This window comes from Aptenodytes patagonicus, chromosome W, assembly GCF_965638725.1.
Source record: "Aptenodytes patagonicus chromosome W, bAptPat1.pri.cur, whole genome shotgun sequence".
In the NCBI taxonomy this organism is placed as follows: Eukaryota; Metazoa; Chordata; class Aves; order Sphenisciformes; family Spheniscidae; genus Aptenodytes; species Aptenodytes patagonicus.
Window position 1 is genome coordinate 31,762,238 of NC_134981.1, and position 18,434 is coordinate 31,780,671.

At 42.7% G+C, this 18,434-nt stretch overlaps 1 pseudogene; it reads right to left on the bottom strand.

Annotated features, from left to right (window-relative positions):
• Nucleotides 1–429: 429 nt before the first annotated feature.
• On the bottom strand, nt 430–8,909 carry LOC143172231 (proton-coupled zinc antiporter SLC30A5-like; annotated as a pseudogene).
• Between the last annotated feature and the right edge of the window lie 9,525 nt (nt 8,910–18,434).

The following is an 18,434-nucleotide window of genomic DNA, read 5'->3' on the forward strand; positions in this document are numbered from 1 at the left end:
TTCAAAGTTCCGGCTCCAGCTCTTTCCTGAGACTGCTCTGTCTCCCGCTGGCTATGACTCGTTCAGCTGGCTCCCCACCGGTGCTCTGTTCCAGCATTTTCGCCCCACGTTGGGCGCCATTTGTGGGGGTGAAAAGCGGCACGGACTCCGGCAGACACGGCAACCAAAGACCTTTATTGCTCTTTGTTAGCATCTTTTATAGCAAGCAGAAGTGTACACGCGCTACCTGCAGCTTGCAGATAGGTTATAGCCTTGTGTTCACGCGCATCTATGCTCTAGCAGATTGGCCCGTTCTTCCTGATCATGCGAAATGCCTTCATGGTCTTTATCTTGTTTTCTCCTTCCAGCTGCACATTCCTTTCTCTGTTATTTTCTGCTTAAGTGCCTTGTCATGCCAGGTGGTACAGTGTTTGCTCATTAAAATCAAACTCAGGAATGTCCGTTAGTGAGATTCCCATCCCCACAAGTTAGCATATTTGTATCTATGTCTGGAGGATCTACCAATCTGGCCACTGATTCCATGAAGATAAAGAAAGCAATTACCATCAGAAAGAGGCCATTAATAAATCCAGAGATAATTTCTACATGTCCATACCTGAAAGCAAGCATATGTACTTTTGAGAGTGAAGAACAGGTACTCTGAACAAATTTCAAAGTTATAATAAATAAAGTTATAATACATTTAATATAGCATTAAGATTGCTTTGATATTTTTTCTTCAATGCCACAAAGATCATGCTTTAATTTCTGGGTTATTTATTTCTGACCAACAGGTAGCTAGTTTGCAATTGTCTATATACCAATAGTAAAAAGCTATAATAATGTAAGTATTTTTTTTATATATACTGCACATTTAGGGCTTCAAACTGCTAAACGGCTATGCAGTTTAACCATACAATTTCTGATTATGTCAGTAGAAGTGAAATCCTCATAAAAACATTGACTTTCAACATATATTTTTGTTTGACATACATACATACATATATAGAGTGAGGCAATTTCTAAATAATATTCACAGTGATAAAGTTTTATTTGTAGAGATAAATTAAAATTACATTTCAGACACTTTTTGGCTGGGGTAAGAGGGGAATAGCATGAACACAAATGGAACAGAAAAGAGACATAGCAAAAAACCCACAGAAGCATGTACCATTAAAACATCCTGAACATATCTTTATAGCAGAACATTTTGAAAATAAGTAGAATCATTTTCAGATAGTCCTTAAACAACCTAATATACATACCCATAGGAAAATATAAGAGTTGCTTTCCATCTTGTCATCAGAGCTGCAAAAAGGCCCATCACTAATGCAGAACAATCAAAAAGCATGTGAAATCCATCAGAAATAAGACCAAGGCTATTGGTCCATACTCTACAAAAAAGCTCCACAAAAGCACAAGCCTAAAATGAAAGGGAGTTTGAATTTTTCCTCAAAGATTAAACTGTAATTTAATGTCTTGGTAGCTAGCAGGAAACTTTTAATAGGACACCTGCTAGTTTTCAAAGGTATTGTTCAAAGTATTTCTAGACCATTTTCTCTCTCCTCCAACAAAACAAAAATAAGTGATACATTCCAAGTCTATGAAGAGACATTTTTGAACCTATCCTCCCAAAAGCCTTAGACCTAAGAAAACAACCCTCTACATGAGTAAATTTAAGTTTTCATTTAGAATTTTAAACTAATGTTGTGCAGACAAAATGTTAAGCATTTTTTCATTAAACAATGTAACAACTCTGATCTGATGTATCATTAGTGCAAAAGCAATGCTGTCTATACATCTGTTATGTAAAAATTTTCTTCACAGATTATTTCATAGAATATCTCAAGTTGGAAGGAACCCATAAGGATCATCGAGTCCAAATCCCTGCTTCTCGCAGGACCACCTAACACTAAACCATATGACTAAGAGTATCGTCCACACGCTCCTTGAACTCTGACAGGCTTGGGGCCGTGACCACTTCCCTGGGGAGCCTATTCCAGCGACTGACCACCCTCTCAGTGAAGAACCTTTTCCTAATGTCCAATCTGAACTTCCCCTGACGCAGCTTCATTCCATTTCCTCATGTCCTATCCCTGGTCACCAGAGAGAGGAGATCAGCACCTTCCCCTCTCCACTGCCCCCCTTGAGGAAGTTGTAGACTGCGATGAGGTCACCCCTCAGCCTTCTCTTCTCCAAGCTGAACAAGCCAAGTGACCTCAGCTGCTCCCCATAAGTCTTGCCCTCGAGACCTTTCACCATCTTGGTCGCCCTCCTCTGGGCACACTCTAATAGTTTGATGTCCTTCTTATATTGAGGCGCCCAAAACTGCACACAGTACTCGAGGTGGGGCCGCACCAGTGCAGTGTAGAGGGGGACAATCGCCTCCCTCGACCGGCTAGCTATGCTGTGCTTGATGCACCCCAGGACCCGGTTGGCCCTTTTGGCTGCCAGGGCACACTGTTGACTCATGTTCAACTTGCCATCAACCCAACCCCCCAGATCTCTTTCCGTGGGGCTGCTCTCCAGCCTCTCGTCTCCCAATTTGTATGTATAACCAGGATTACCCCATCCCAGGTGGAGAATCCGGCACTTGCTCTTGTTAAATTTCATACGGTTGGTGATTACCCAGCTCCCTAGTCTATCCAGATCTCTCTGTAAGGCCTCTCTACCCTCAAGGGAGTCCACAGCTCCTCCTAGTTTAGTATCATCAGCAAACTTACTTAATGTACATTCGACTCCTGCATCCAGATCATTTATAAAAACATAAAAAGAGCACTGGCCCTAAAATTGAGCCCTGCGGAACCCCACTAGTGACTGGCCGCCAGCCTGATGTAACCCCATTTCCTATAACTCTTTGAGCCCGACCCATCAGCCAATTGTTCACCCAATGTATTATGGACTTGTCTAGCTGTATGCTGGACATTTTGTCCAGAAGGATACCGTGAGAGACAGTATCAAAACCTTTGCTAAAATAAAAAAACCCCACATCTACTGGCTTCCCTTGGTCAACTAGATGGGTGACCTTGTCATAAAAGGAAATTAAGTTGGTTAAGCAGGACTTTCCCCTCGTGAACCCGTGCTGGCTATGACCAATGGCTGCATTGTCTCTCAAGTGCTTTTCAATAACTCCCAGAATAACCTTCTCCATAACTTTACCAGGCACTGAAGTGAGACTGACAGGCCTGTAATTCTGAGGGTCTTCCTTCTTACCCTTCTGGAAAATTGGGACAACATTTGCCAGCTTCCAGTCGACTGGGATCTCTCCAGATTCCCAAGACCATTGAAAAATAATGGAGAGAGGTCCCGCAATGACATCGGCCAGCTCTTTCAGTACCCTGGGATGAATCCCATCGGGCCCCATAGACTTATGCGCATCCAGCTGGAGCAGCAATTCTCGAACAAGTTCAGGGTCGGCTGGGAGTTTATCATCCCCCCAGACATGGTCTTCCAACACAGGGCTCCGGGGGTCCCAGGGCCCATCATCGGTGTTAAAGACAGAGGCGAAGAAGGCATTAAACGTCTCTGCTTTGTCTACGTCCCTATTTGTGAGGTGACCGACCTCATCAAGTAACAGACCAATGTTATCTCTGATCCTCCTTTTGCTGTTGACATATTTTAAAAAGCCCTTTCTGTTGTCCTTCACAGCACTGGCCAGCTTGAACTCTAATCGAGCTTTGGCCACATGAATTTTCTCCCTGCAGTGGCAAACAGCATCTCCGTAGTCCTCCCATGTCACCCGTCCTTGCTTCCAATGTCCATACACTTTCCTTTTCCGCCTAAGTTCTAGGAGGAGATCCCTGCTCAGCCAAGCCAGCCTTCTGCCCCGCTTGCTTGACTTCCGACACTTTGGAATTGCCTGCTCCTGCACTCTTAAGAGAGGGCTCTTAAAAAGTGACCAGCATTCATGGACCCCAATACCTTCAAAAGCACATCCCCAGGGGTCCTTACTAACTAGCTCCTTCAGCAGCCCAAAGTCTGCTCTCCCCATATCCAGGGTCAAAGTTTTGCTGGCAGTTTTTCTCCTATTGCCAATGATTTGAAACTCAACTACTTCATGGTCACTGTGACCAAGATAGCCACCAATCACCACTTCGCCCATGAGTCCCTCTCTGTTTACAAACAACAAATCTAGGAGGGCACCTTTCCTAGTCGGCTCCCTTAGTACCTGCACCAAGAAGTTATCTTCAACATGCTTCAGGAATTTCCTGGACCTGTTTGTGTCCGCTGTATGATATTCCCAGTTGACATCTGGGAAGTTAAAATCACCCATAGGGACAAGGGCAGCTGATCTAGAGATATCCCTTAATTCCTTATAGAATAATTCATCGGTCTTGTCATCCTGGCTGGGTGGTCAATAGTAGACTCCCACAACACCACCTGCTTTATTTGCTTTCCCCTTCATCCTTACCCAGAGGCTCTCAACCGTGTCATCGCCAACTGCAAGCGCCATACAGTCCAACCCCTCCCTTATATACAGCGCCGCCACCCCCTGCCTTGCCTGCCCTGCCTATCCCTCCTGAAGAGCCTATAACCGTCCATCATGGCACCCCAGTCACAGGACTCATCCCACCAGGTTTCGCTTATGCCAATGATGTCGTAGCTCTGGGACTGGGCCAAAGCTTCTAGCTCCTCTTGTTTATTCCTCACGCTGCGCGTTTTAGTATAGAGACATTTCAAATGTGCTCCAGTGTACTCAGCACATTGTGGAGCAGACTGAAGGACCTCGCTAGCACACCGTCCCTCAAACATTGGCGTGCCACCCCCAGGCTTATCTCTAGCGAGCCTGGTTTTATCCCTTCCCCCCTTCAAATCTAGTTTAAAGCTCTTTCCATGAGCCCTGCTAACTCCTGCGCAAAGATCCTTTTCCCCCTTTGAGACAGGTGTACCCCATCTGTCGCCAGCAGGCCTGGTGTCATGTAGACCGACCCATGATCAAAAAACCCAAAATTCTGCCGGTGACACCAGTCATAGAGCCAGGTGTTGATCTGCTGGCTCTTCCTGTTTCTTCCAACATCACTCCCTGCAACTAGAAGGATAGAGGAAAACACTACTTGTGCTCCTGATCCCTTAACCAGTCGTCCCAAGGCCCTGAAGTCTCTCTTGATTGCCCTTGGACTTCTTGTTGCAACTTCGTCGCTGCCTACATGAAAAAGCAATAATGGATAATAATCTGAGGGCCGTACCAGGGTAGGAAGTTTCCTCGTCACATCTTTAACCTGGGCCCCAGGGAGGCAGCAGACTTCCCTAAGAAGTGGGTCCGGTCTGCATATTGGGCCTTCTGTTCCCCTCAGAAGGGAGTCTCCTATGACAATAACCCGTCTTTTTTTCTTTATGGAAGTGGTTTTGATGCAGGGCGTAGGCCGACTTAACCTAGTTGACTGTTTACATCTTAGGAATTAGTTTTGAGAAGGGTACACAAGGAAACATTTTTAATACATACATTTTCCCTGTACGATTTACTGTTCTTTATTAATTGGTCTGCCTATAAACTTTCTTTCCCATCTTTCAGATTCCATAATGGAATTCCTTAAAGTTATCATGGATACTTCAAGTTTCTCCCCCTATTTTCTTGGATAATTGCCAAAGAACGAAGAGAGATCTTCACAAATGATGTTCTATCAATCTTGCTTACTGCATGATCTTTTTCTATTTGAGATAGAGAGAAGCTAGAAATAAAACCAGCCTACTCCAAAATGACATTACTCAATCCCACTCTTACTATTTTGTTGTCCCCATCCTTGAAGGCCTTATTAGGCTTATCTGCTGGTAACATTGAGATACCTCAGTCTTGAATGGGACCCTACTGTTCCAATCATTATACAAGTATTTACTTATTGGTGTAATAGTTATACATAGAACCAGTGCCGCACTGTGACAACAAATCAAACTGACCTGCCACTTACTGTAAGATTAGCATAAGAATCTTCTATTTTAACATTCCATTTAATGAAACTACTGTATCAAGGGTCACTTTAAAAGCAATCAATCATGGGAACCTTTTAAAGAATAACTCTTTTTACTGTACTATGGATGTACTACTGTGTTTGGGTTTGAAAAAAAGAAACCATGCACTTACCAGATTTAGGCACAAGAAATAGAAGATCTGCCTAGAATCATAGTCCTCAGGGATTCGTTTCAGTGATTCCTTAATAAACCGGGGTAACGACTGAGATCTCTGCTGTAATGCATCACCCATGAAGTTATAGAGAGGAGTGCCTTCAGGGGAATAGTCAATAAGGGTGCCTTTCTGCCCTTTCCTGGAGGGGGAGGACAGAATATTGGCAGCTACAAGGAAAGTATTGAAGTTTTTGTTGCTGTTTCTAAGCTTCACAGCTATTTTATAATGTGTTTTATCAGCAATCAAAGCTTACATAAAATTTGCAGGTAGCAAAGTGATTGTCAATTTCATCTTGAGGTTTATCATTAGATTTCATTGCTATGTAAGATTAGATCATCACTTCCACAACAGAACAGATCTATTACATTCTTTTTTTGTAGACAGCAAAGGAGCACAACGTTACAGGCCCTTTTTATTCAAATGAATCCATAAAAGCTCATCCAAAAGAATTTTGCACACATCCATTTTCTGATTGGCTTCCCAGTCACATGGACAATGGATTTATTAAAAGATAAATAAGAATACGTACATAAAATGAAGAAGAAATGAAGAAGACAGCACTCACTACCACTCCTCCAGAAAGAATGTGCTCTATGCTTTCATGGTGTGGTGGCTTGTTCATAGCTCAAAGCTGGTCTGTTATTGGATGTGTCCAAAAGTTGCTAAAAAGCAGTGCACTAATGAAAATAAGAAAGGATCCATATCGAGCACACTTAGAAGCTTCCATCTTGACAGAGCATATGGACTCCACATAGAAATCCAGGATCACAACAAAAAAGATGACTGTTATGAAAGGCATGATGAGAGAAGACCAAGACTCAACTCTACTCTGCAACAAAAAATACATTTCAAACAGGATTGTTCACCATTAGGTGCTTGTATATACAGCATTAAATCTAGTTCACTTTCATTACAAATGTTTTCATCAATCCATCAAAACATAAATACTTTTATACTTTCAATTTCTCATATAAAACCAACATTCCAGCTATAGAAAGACACATATAGCTAATATACATTGCTGTAGCTTATTTTAAATACTTTCATGTACTTAAAAGTAATGCCATATGCAATGCCATGTTTGCAGTGGTCTACTCTCCCTAAGCAGGAAGGCATAATGAACACGTCTTTAAATTACAATAATCTACTCCTCAGGAAAAAAAAAAGATCCCTGTATTTATACAGTCATTAATACTTGTGCAATGTTAGCATATGAATCCAGGATATAATATTTGAAGCTAGAAAGATGAAATAAAGTTATTGCATAAAAGAGGAAATTAAGGTATCACACAAAGATATACATCAAAATATAGAGGAAAAATTTCAAATAGAGCTTACTAGAAAAATAAAGATGACAACTTTGGTAGTTTTAAAGATATTTTAAAGGAAAGATTTAAGTTGCACTTCACAAGCAGAAGCATTACAAAAAATGATTTATTTTTGCTAACGTGTACTTGCTATCTTACCTCTGTTGTCAGAGAGGACGATGACCCATGAGCACAACAGAAGGATGGAAACAAGATGAGACAAAGCTTGAAGATGCTTGGCTCCACCTACATCTACAGATAGCTTTCAGGAAACCATGTGAAAACCAACCTTACAGCACAATGCCAGTACCAGAAGCAGTACTCCTCCCTGGAAACAGAGGGATCTCATTAGCATTTCTTAAGAGCCAAATACCTCACTCCAAACAAAGTGACAGTTACATGAAAAAAAATTAATATGCTTTCCTTAACTTATCAACAAAAAACAAAGACAGGTTATTTCCTCTAATTGTTACTCTAGTTCAAAACAGTAATACAGCATACATGGTTATACCTCAGCACTATTCACAATAGCCTAATATGACTTGAAATTTAAAACTCTCAATAATGTTAATTGGCATACAACAGCAGCAAACTGGTAGTGAACAGCAGATGGGGAAAAAGAAAAATCACATAAAACTCGGTTTCCCATCTCCCATTATAAAAAAAAAGTGTTGAAAGCATACATAAACCCCAAAAGTGTCATGTCACCTTGGCCTCTAATACTTTTACAACCTTTTCATTCACTTACCTTTAATCGCACCGTACCATATTTCTTCACAATATTTTCTTTCAAAATTGTTCTATAAATGAATCACAAGATACTCCACACAGCATCCCATCTCCCTTAGATCACACTTTGTGCACAGTTAACCAGTCTCAAACATTTGATTTATTTTGATATTAATACTTTCTCAGCTGCTCCAGAATAAATAGCTAAAATTATTTGGGGAAAAAAAAAAGAGTATTTTAAAACACGAGATTATAGTCACTGTTAAATACTGCACAGCAGTCATGATACAGGATTTATGTTAATTTTGGCAACTAGACTTAGGAAAATATACTCAACAGCATTAAAAATTAGCTCAATTTTCACTAAAAGCACTAAAACAGTGAGGTGTTTAAAATATGATCTATATCTTTCCAGTTTCTAAATATTTAAACTTTAGAAAACTAAGAATAATTGACAAGCACAATCCAGCAAATATTCAAGTAACGATAGCTTTTGGGAAAACTACTAGAGGGCACCTTAACAATGAATTAACTCACTGAAAACTCAGTGGATTAATCAATACTATTTCTGAATATACCATTTGGATCTGTAATGCCATGTTTTCATCCTTCTTTGAGAAGGCTTACTTTCACCTTGTTATCATCTACATGACTTTGTTTTTACTGCCCATCCTTAGATGTACCACTTTTTTCCAGTACACTTCACTAAGAAAAGACCTGTTGAAAACTTACTTCAGAATCACTTCCAATTTACTCAGTGGCTTTGGAAGCATGTTAGCTAGCTTCCATTTGCAGTTTAAAGTCCATTGTTGTTAGAGCTATTGCAGGCTATTTCACATCACTTTTCAGCCTAGCAGATAAACTGACTAGCACATTTGCAAAAGCACAAAACAATCTTTCTGGATATACCAAAAAGACTGCCAGCCAGGCTGCCAACCATTTACTGCACACACTTAGGCTACAGCCATTATGTCTAGAATTTCTAAAAAAAGGAAAGCTGATCAAAAAAGCTTCTAGCAATCCTAAGTGGTCTGATATGTGCAAATGGGAAGGACCCTTTAACTACAACTTAAAATCTGTCACTGTGTTCTAAGTTATCAACAAAGTAAGCAATGCCATTCGTTCGGTTGTAAATATCAGTATTTAGATGTAAAAGTAAAAACTTATGCTATAATATTCTTGAAAGCTAAGATTCCTATCAAGAAAAATGCAAGCATATTTAATTTGGTGCATTCAACTTCACATTCTATTCTCTCTGCTCCAGTAATAATAAGTGCTTGCTCTTACACATAGCAAGAAAGGATGCGATGTTCTGCTATTTTAGCCAGGACGTCATCATTATCAAAAAGTAGTAAGCAGATGACAGCTATGATGAAAAATGCAGCACCTCTCGTCTATAAAAAAAAAAAATAAAATTTTATAATATGCTGTAACAGATTAATGTAAAAAATTCCAGGAAATCAGCCCCCTCCCTCCCCCCTTCCTGATCAATGTAAGCACAAGTTCAGTAAGAAAAACATGAGAAAAACACATTTTTTGAAAAAGTGACCTTGACAATATCATTTTATACTTATTCCAGTTTTTGGATTTACCAGATAACTCAGGGCAAATCACCACTGTAACAAGATAGAAACCTGCATCTTATGAACTTCAAGTGTGATTGCTTCCTTCTTCATGGTGTATTTCTGCCTGCCAGAACACACAGCTACTTAAGCCTGATGATTTAATACTTGGTAGTATCAAGGAGCTATAAACAAGATCTAGTGGACAAACTGTAGAATTTTGTCTTAGGGGAGGTGTGGTGGGTTGACCCTGGCTGGATGCCAGGTGCCCACCAAAGCTGCTCCATCACTCCCCTCCTCAGCTGGACAGGGGAGAGAAAATATAACAAAAGGCTCATGAGGTCGAGATAAGGACAGGGAGAGATCACTCACCAATTACTGTCATGGGCAAAACAGACTCAACTCGGGGAAATTAATTTAATTTATTACCAATCAAAATCAGAGCAGGGTAATGAGAAATAAAACCAAATCTTAAAACACCTTCCCCCCACCCCTCCCTTCCTCCCAGGCTCAACTTCACTCCTGATTTTCTCTACCTCCTCCTCCCCCCGAGCGGCACAGGGGAATGGGGAATGGGGGTTGCGGTCAGTTCATCACACGTTGTCTCTGCCGCTCCTTCCTCCTCAGGGGAAGGACTCCTCACACTCTTCCCCTGCTCCAGTGTGGGGTCCCCCCCACGGGAGACAGTCCTCCATGACCTTTTCCAATGTGGGTCCTTCCCATGGGCTGCAGTTCTTCACGAACTGCTCCAGCATGGGTCCTTTCTACGGGCTGCAGTCCTTCAGGAACAGACTGCTCCAGCGTGGGTCCCCCACGGGGTCACAAGTCCTGCCAGCAAAACCTGCTCTAGCATAGGCTTCTCTCTCCACGGGTTCACAGGTCCTGCCAGGAGCCTGCTCCAGCGCAGGCTCTCCATGGGGTCACAGCCTCCTTTGGGCGCATCCACCTGCTCTGGCGTGGGGTCCTCCACAGGCTGCAGGTGGATATCTGCTCCACCGTGAATCTCCATGGGCTGCAGGGGGACAACCTGCTTCACCATGGTCTTCACCACGGGCTGCAGGGGAATCTCTGCTCTGGCACCTGGAGCACCTCCTCCTCCCCCCTCCTTCTTCACTGACCTTGGTGTCTGCAGGGTTGTTTCTCTCACATATTCTCACTCCTCTCTTCTGGCTGCTGCTGGTGTTGTGCAGTGTTTTTCTTCCCCCCTTCTTAAATATGTTATCACAGAGGTGCTACCACCGTCGCTGATTGGCTCAGCTTTGGTCAGTGGCGGGTCCGTCTTGGAGCCGGCTGGCACTGGCTCTATTGGACACAGGGGAAGCTTCTAGCATCTTCTCACAGAAGCCACCCCTGTACCCCTCCCCGCTACCAAAACCTTGCCACACAAACCCAGTACAGGAGGTAAAGGCTAGAGCACTGTGCAAAGGCTCTGAGAAAGCAGAGCTCTGCAGTGCTTTCATGAAGAAGGGACTGAAGTTACTATGAAATCCCAACTCCCTGAGCTTTCACCACCCTAACTTAAAACACTGTAATTTTGGTATTCATCATCTTGGCAAAACACTGAGATCTACAGCTAAAAGCTATTATTACAATTCATCTTCTGAAGCCAAATATAGCTATCACATTCTTGTTTTGGAAAGTCAGCTGACTTCTCTTCACTACAGTTCACTTCATAAAGCTGAAACATTCAGAGGACAGGGTTATCGCTCCCTTGTTTCTACTGCCTTAGACATACAGCTTAACTGCCAAGCGTGGCCCACTAAGATACTGATTGACAAAACCTCTCTGAAGCTCTACATTTACCCTTTGAGTGAATGGCTGGAGAAAGAATTTATCTTCTAGATTAACAGCTTCATGCTGGATGCCCTAAACATCTCAATTTGAGGGGGGTGGGGGGTCAGAGCAGACAACTGTGCTATTCACTCTAAGCCCAGCCTAAAAGCAATAAGGGGACTCCAGCATAAGTTATGAGACAGATTTCAAAACTCTCAGCCTGAGGCAGCGCCAAAGCCATACTTTCTCTTACCCAGCAAGTACTCTAGTCTCAGGTATATGACATCATAAGGTATCTTCCTCTGACTATCACTGTTTTTGAGTGAAAGTGGCCAAGACTGCTGGGATGAGCTCATTCTGTTTAAGGCTGATTAGGCACAATTATAGAACAACTTGTGAAATTGTGTGTAATGGGACTCAGACAAAAGACGTCTCAGGTATAGATCTCTGATTAAGTGAAAGACTGGGTCCAAGAATTCAGCATATACAGGCTCATGCAGAAATTAAAGTACTTTTAGAGAATTTTTTTGCAGAAAAATGAAGTATGTGAAAAGCTACAGACACTGAAGAGGATAGGCGAGGCATATCTAGGACATGACCTTACATGCATGTGGATCTGCCTGTGGTCCTGACATATTGGAAATCCATCCCTGGCTTGTCAGTCTTGTGCAGTGATATTTGGTTTGGCCAAGAGGTGTCTTGATGTCAGCATGTGAACTCTTTTATGTGTGAAAATGTGTCTGCATTAGTTGTGAAAATACACATTACTATATCCCATCAGGGTCAACGTGAGGGCTGTTAAACTTGGATGTTCATATATTCAAGTGGAGCACCACTGCACAAAGAGATGACTACTGCCCTGCTGTAAAGACAGGATGCAGTTAACTAAAAAACAAAATTGGGGAAGAAATAACACCTGGTGAAATTGGTTAGGATTGTTCAAGGGAATGGTGAAAATAAATGACTGTTAACCAGAGCAGAGTTGGAGTCTGGCTTGTCTGCAGGGGCAGCTGAAGGAGAGAAAAACTAAAGTCTCAGAAAGGATAGACCCAAACCCAGAGACTCTGACTGAAAAGAGAAGCCATACAGAGGAGGATATGGGGTTCTTGGATAGGGTTTGAAAGGGCTCTTATTTAAACCCCCCAAAACGTGCAGAAATGGTGAGAAAATCAAGACATAAAAACATATATAAACATTTATTGTTTCTTTTAGTTCTAAATGTGTATTAAGCTAGTTAATTTTTTTTTTTTGAGGAGCCTTGCAAAGCCTGTGTTTCTGTTTGCTTAAATATTGCATACTCTTGAAGACTTGAGTTGTAAAATCAGAGTATCTAAAAGGGTAGAGCTCTGGGGAAGAAATGTAATTGGAGTGTTAGCAGTGGTCCTGGGGTATCTGCGTTACCTCTCAATGAAAATGTGACATGGTGTCATGCACCGTATAGTACCAAAAGAAGGGGGGGAAAATGACCACTACTCAGACTCCACAGTCAGGTGGGTACTATATGGTGACAGTTTATTATGAGAGCCAGAATCCTTAAGCAAGCATACAGGTTCACGAAATAGTAACACATAACACGACACAACTACATACACAGGGAGGGTAATACGACCTGTCAATAAGGATCAAGCCGGTGGTCACAGACGGTTCGGGGATCTCAGTCCAGCTGAGAGGGAGCTCCAAGGAGCCTCCTCCAGTGCGCATCCTTTTGTGCTTTTGTTGCCGCATGGTCTTGGTAGATAAGCCCTTGGTTGGGTCTTATCTTTTACTCAAATGCGCCGTGTTCTCCCCTTCCCTCTTATTTTAACAATGAGGATCCGTAACTGCTAAATCACTAAACTAAGTGCTCAGTATCACAAGTTGACGTTACTTTATGCAGGCGAGGTCCTCCTTTCACTTCCCCGCCTTAGGTTTTCCTCTCTCAGTGCGTTCAAATGTGTTTCAGAGCCTGAGTCTTTAGGCCCTTGACATAAGTTTAGGCCTCAGAACTGAGAGGTGTGGCAGAGGCGGACTTATCAAGGATGACAGTGTCCGAACAGGCGAGAGCTATGGGGCCTTCGCTCCATCCTGTTCCCCGTTTCTGCACAGTCATTGCTCCCTTGTGTCCTGCTACATGGGGGCATGGGCATCACACGTGGTAAGAAGAACACATGCCTAAGAAATGTCCTGTGAAACAATAAACCTGATTGTTGCTGCAAGCTAGTGAGACCAAGGGAAACTTAGAAGAGAAAGGCCAAGAGAAATTGGGGAAGATACTTTTTTTTTTCATTTTTTCCACTAAATGAGATCTTGGGGCAATTGAAGCAAAAAGGGACCTGTGCCAGTTTCTAAGTGACATACTTCTTTTTGCTATTTCAAGATTACGCTTAACTATGGTTAATTAAAAAAAAAAAAAATCCCCTCTCCCCGAAAGCAAAAGTACTTAATTTTGTGCTCAATGAAGAGCTGCAGAGTCATTTCAAGTTTGGGCTTTTGGTCTGTCAAGAAAGATCAAGCTTTTTCCTTCTGGGTGGAACAAAATGATGTGTGGGGGTGCCACCGAACACAGAAGTGGTTATTTGGAGCCGGCTCTGGACTTGGGTCTGCGGGGAAGCACACTCGGGACTGTGGTGAATGTCCAGGTGGGGGAGCTCTGGCAGAGCTGTGCTGCAGATGGGCATTTATTCCAAGTTGTGCTTTCATTAAGAGTTTTGTTTAGAAAATATCTTAATAGCTTTGTATTTATTGAGTAATAGCGACACAGATATCTGTTCCAGGAAAAGCTCACCAGGATTAACTAAATAATTGGAATAGCAGAAAATGTCTTTTATTTCTGATTCAGCATGAGAGAACAGTGACTTTGCTAAGACTTGTCTTCTGCATTTCTTCCTTCTGATTCTAATGCAAGCCACGCTCTTTCATTTTTCAGATAGCAAAGAACAACTGAGCAGAGAATGACATTTCTGGGAAGTGTGCAGACATTAGTGGTCCATGGATTTCGGTTCAATCATGACAGTAAACTGACCCATAGCAATTCGCAGAAAATTTCAGGATTGGTGTCTGAGGAAGTGAGGAAAGGGGAGCTGTCTCTAAAATAACATTGTGACTTGGATTGCTGTGAATCTCCTTCTCTTCTTGCGCTGCTGTTGTATATCAGTGTATATCACTATGTAAACTAGTGAAATTACAGTGATAGAAGAGAAAGCAAAAAAAAAAGGCCTCTTGTAATAATTCAGATAAAATAAATGACTTAGCAAGAAAGCCTTATTGTGACTTAAAAATGACATTTTCCTGTTATAAAGCTCCAATATTAACTATGTAGCAGGCATGAGAAGGGAAAAAGGGTTGATAGAAAATCAGAAAAGTGCCTGAAAATCAGGGTCACTTTAGAGGCTTTCGTGATTTCCTGTAATGTGACATAAACCATCTATTGTGTTTTTGCTGGGAAATTTGTAGTTGAGGTCAATGTAGCAGAAAATAAAAGTAGAGAAAACTTACACAGGGTTGCTGTGCTGGAATGAGAGTTGTGTTCCTTATTGAACCGGTCACAGAGGATGGTGCCTGTTCAAATTTACATAAAACAAATGCTAAAGCATCTGTCAGACTGTATTCTAACATCTGTGTTGCTTCCTGTCAGTTTAATTTTGCATTATCAGAAAGCTTTTGTTTAGATATAAGCAGCTTTTGTTACTCGGACTCGTCAACATGGGTCTCTGGCAATGGTTTTCCCTCCACTCCCTGCTGCGGGGTGGTGGCACTGAGCAGTGGTGCTCGCCACAGCCCCAGTGCCGCTTTCCTGGCATGGTTCTGGCTCTGCTGTGCTCTGCGCAGACGGGGCTGGCGGTGGGAAGCTGGCCAGCTCCGGCACCTCTGGTATGGAGGGCAGTCAGCCTCCTCTGCCTAGCTCTGTGCTCAGGTGCGCAGCCCCGCTGAGAGCTAGTCTGCAGTCTGACCTGGGGTTTCCTGAGAAAATCAAGAAACCCTAGAGATCTGTCCTCCCTTCCATGTCCCCCCTTCAGGGTTTGGCCCTTTGATGGTGACGATGCATGCAGAGAGCTGAGCATCTCCCAAGGTCATGTGTGTGATTTGCTAAAAAGTTTAGTGGAGGGAACACATACAGCAAGGACCAGCAAAGTGATGTGGTTTCATAGGGAGCCGAGTCAGGGACTGAACCTTAGTCCTAGGCCAGTGGTTTAACCACAAGGTCAATTCCTCATTCATTATGACTTGACTTAATAATAAAACTGAAATAAATACTTGAAATTGTCTCAGAGAATTTTTTGCAACTTTCCAGTCAGAATTAATTAGGTGCTATGAATAGAGCACCTGAACCATTAGAAATGACTCACTGCTTTCCTTCCTAAGGATGTAAATTAACACATGTTCTGTTTTGCTGACAAAGTGAATTCTGCTTTAGGAAACTCATGAAGCATGGCTAGTGTGAGTAGAGACAAATGCATGATGCTAACTTTCCGTCCGAAAACAGCAACTTCAGTTAGCTCTTATTTTATATCATCTTCCCTCCCCTGTGACAGTCCTGAGTAACAAGGAACACATGCTGCTGGGAAGCTGAACCACACAATCCTCTTTCAACAGCATTTTGCCTCAAATTTCCCCCTTCCCCAGAATGACTGAAGGCAGCAATTACAGAGTCACCATCACATAAACATTAACAATAAAAACACTGTCCTCTCCAACCTCCTGGATGATATGGAGATAAAAACATTGATGGTCAGTCTACACCAGCCCACCTATGTTTTCTAACACTAGTAGAAAATTGAAGAGAACTGGTAATGCAGGCACAGGGAGATGATGGAGACATGGTGAATTCAAGGCAATAGACGGTCTAAGCCCCGTAACCTGCTTCCCCACCCTCCTGCCTCCCCCTAGATACTGCCCAGGGGCTTAAAAAACAAGCCCCTGGGCATGTGTTAAAAAAAAAAAAGTGCTTAAAAAACCCTATATTTGGGCTATGTTCTGGCAGACTGTGCCTCACTGTATCTGGCTTTGTGCTGGTATAAGATGTGTACGGCCCATGAGTAAGTGCTTGGACCCATGTTCAGGCGCTCAGGCTCTTGACTGTGGAGGACTGCAGGCTTGAAATGATGTGGATGGTGGGCAAGCCCAGCCTCATGAACAAGCCTGGCCCGATGCTTAACTCATAGTACAGGCATATTCAGAAAGCTCTCCGTGCTGACAGAGATAAATGGAAGCTGTAGGAAAGTGATAGAAAGCAGAGTTCAGGCTACTCTCTGTGGGTGATATTCCTCTTCATGTTTTATTTCCGGTTATTTTAAAATTAAGCCATAAATTGAAGGCAGAATTCACATTACACATTCATCTCCTCTTCTGCAGGCCCCTGGTGGACAACTGGTCTACTTTATCAGGACGTAGAGTGGAGGGTATCTAACCACTGTTGATCTGTTGTGTGTATGTATATGTACTGCTTGAACAGGCAGGTGTTTTCTTTTATGTTGTCCTGGGATCTCTCAGGCTTTTTTTCCCATACTATTACTTGTTAACAACCATACTGGTATTCCTCAGGTCCTGTTTTGACAAGATGTATAATAGGGCCTGGTCCCTAGAGAACCAGGACTTATGCTGAGGATACATTTTTGCCCATATTGGAACATAAGGTTGAATAAAAGACTTTTTTGGATTTAAAAAATATTGTTATGAAAGCAGGTAAGGTGAGGAGAAGAGGGGAGAGAAATAAAAAGGCGCTGTGAACAAAGGAACATTTTTATTGCCAAAATCATAACTAGTAATGATATGTAGGTTGTCTAGAATGACTTTCCAACTACTGAATCGTTAATTAAGCCTGAATGAAACTCCCTGCTATTGAGGCATTTAGGATGGTCTTAATCTATGTGGATTCTCTATTGTCTAGTAGTTGGGTCAAGCTCATACCGAAGACTTTTTCCTAGTGGGACACTAGTCTGGGTCTCTCTCCTCCACTTGGCTGCATATTTTCACAAAACTCTAGGAACTGAATGTTTCTAGGACCTCTACTGCTCTGTCAGTAGCTAAGGCTGGCCAACAAGTAAAAACATCTTAGGAGGGGATCAACGCAAAGCCAATGAAATTACCTGTAGGCACTGCTTAGGAAAGCAGGCTGGTAGAAAAGTACACATCCAGCAGCAGTGAACCTAGCTAGTAAATTAAGTGGTGAACACGCCTGGGCACTCGACTGAAGTGTCTGCATTGTAAAATGGTTTGACTGTCTCCTGGCATGTGTGGCCCTGGACAGTGGGTTCCCTCAGGCTGTCTCGGGGTATGGGTTTGGTTCTGGCCCCAAGGAAACTCATCAGCACGATTACTCACAGCTTATTTACTCTGTGAGATTTCATGGGTTGGCGGCAGGGTGCAATGGAGGGTGGCTGGCTGGCTTAAGGAAGGAGGTGCATGGAGTTGCTGGGGGCCAAATGAGGTAGCTTGTTCTGGTGTCGTGGAAGGAAGGGAACCTAAGTGATAAGTCCTTGTTGGAGAAGCAATGGAAATGGAAACCAAAGGAAGAAATGCACTGAGGGATTGCAAGGAAAGGAGCAGTTGAATTAAGATGGAGGTGCTCTGACAACTTTCTTTCATAATCAGGTTCTGCCTACAGCTCTGAGCTCATGTTTTTGTACTCCCCAGCTTGCTCCATCTGCTCCCACTTGCTCTTTGGTAAGGCTGAATGTTTTCACGGCTGGGCTACAGAGTACCAGGCTCTTTGGCACAGCCGGTGGCTGGGATCAAGGCTTGCATTGCATTCTGGCTTGGCAGGTTGTGCTTCCCCTCACTGCAAATCCTTTTGGCTTTTGCCACCCAGGCTTGTTCTTTCCTGACTGAGCATAGCCTGTGGATTTAATTGTCCCAATTAAAGCAGCACTGCTTCCCTCTCAAATGGACCAAGAGGAGCCTGTGGTGCAGAGGCTACAAACATGTCCTTTCTTACCTGACAAGTGAAAACCCTCTTACAGCAGAGCTTCCTTGCCTTTTGGGGGG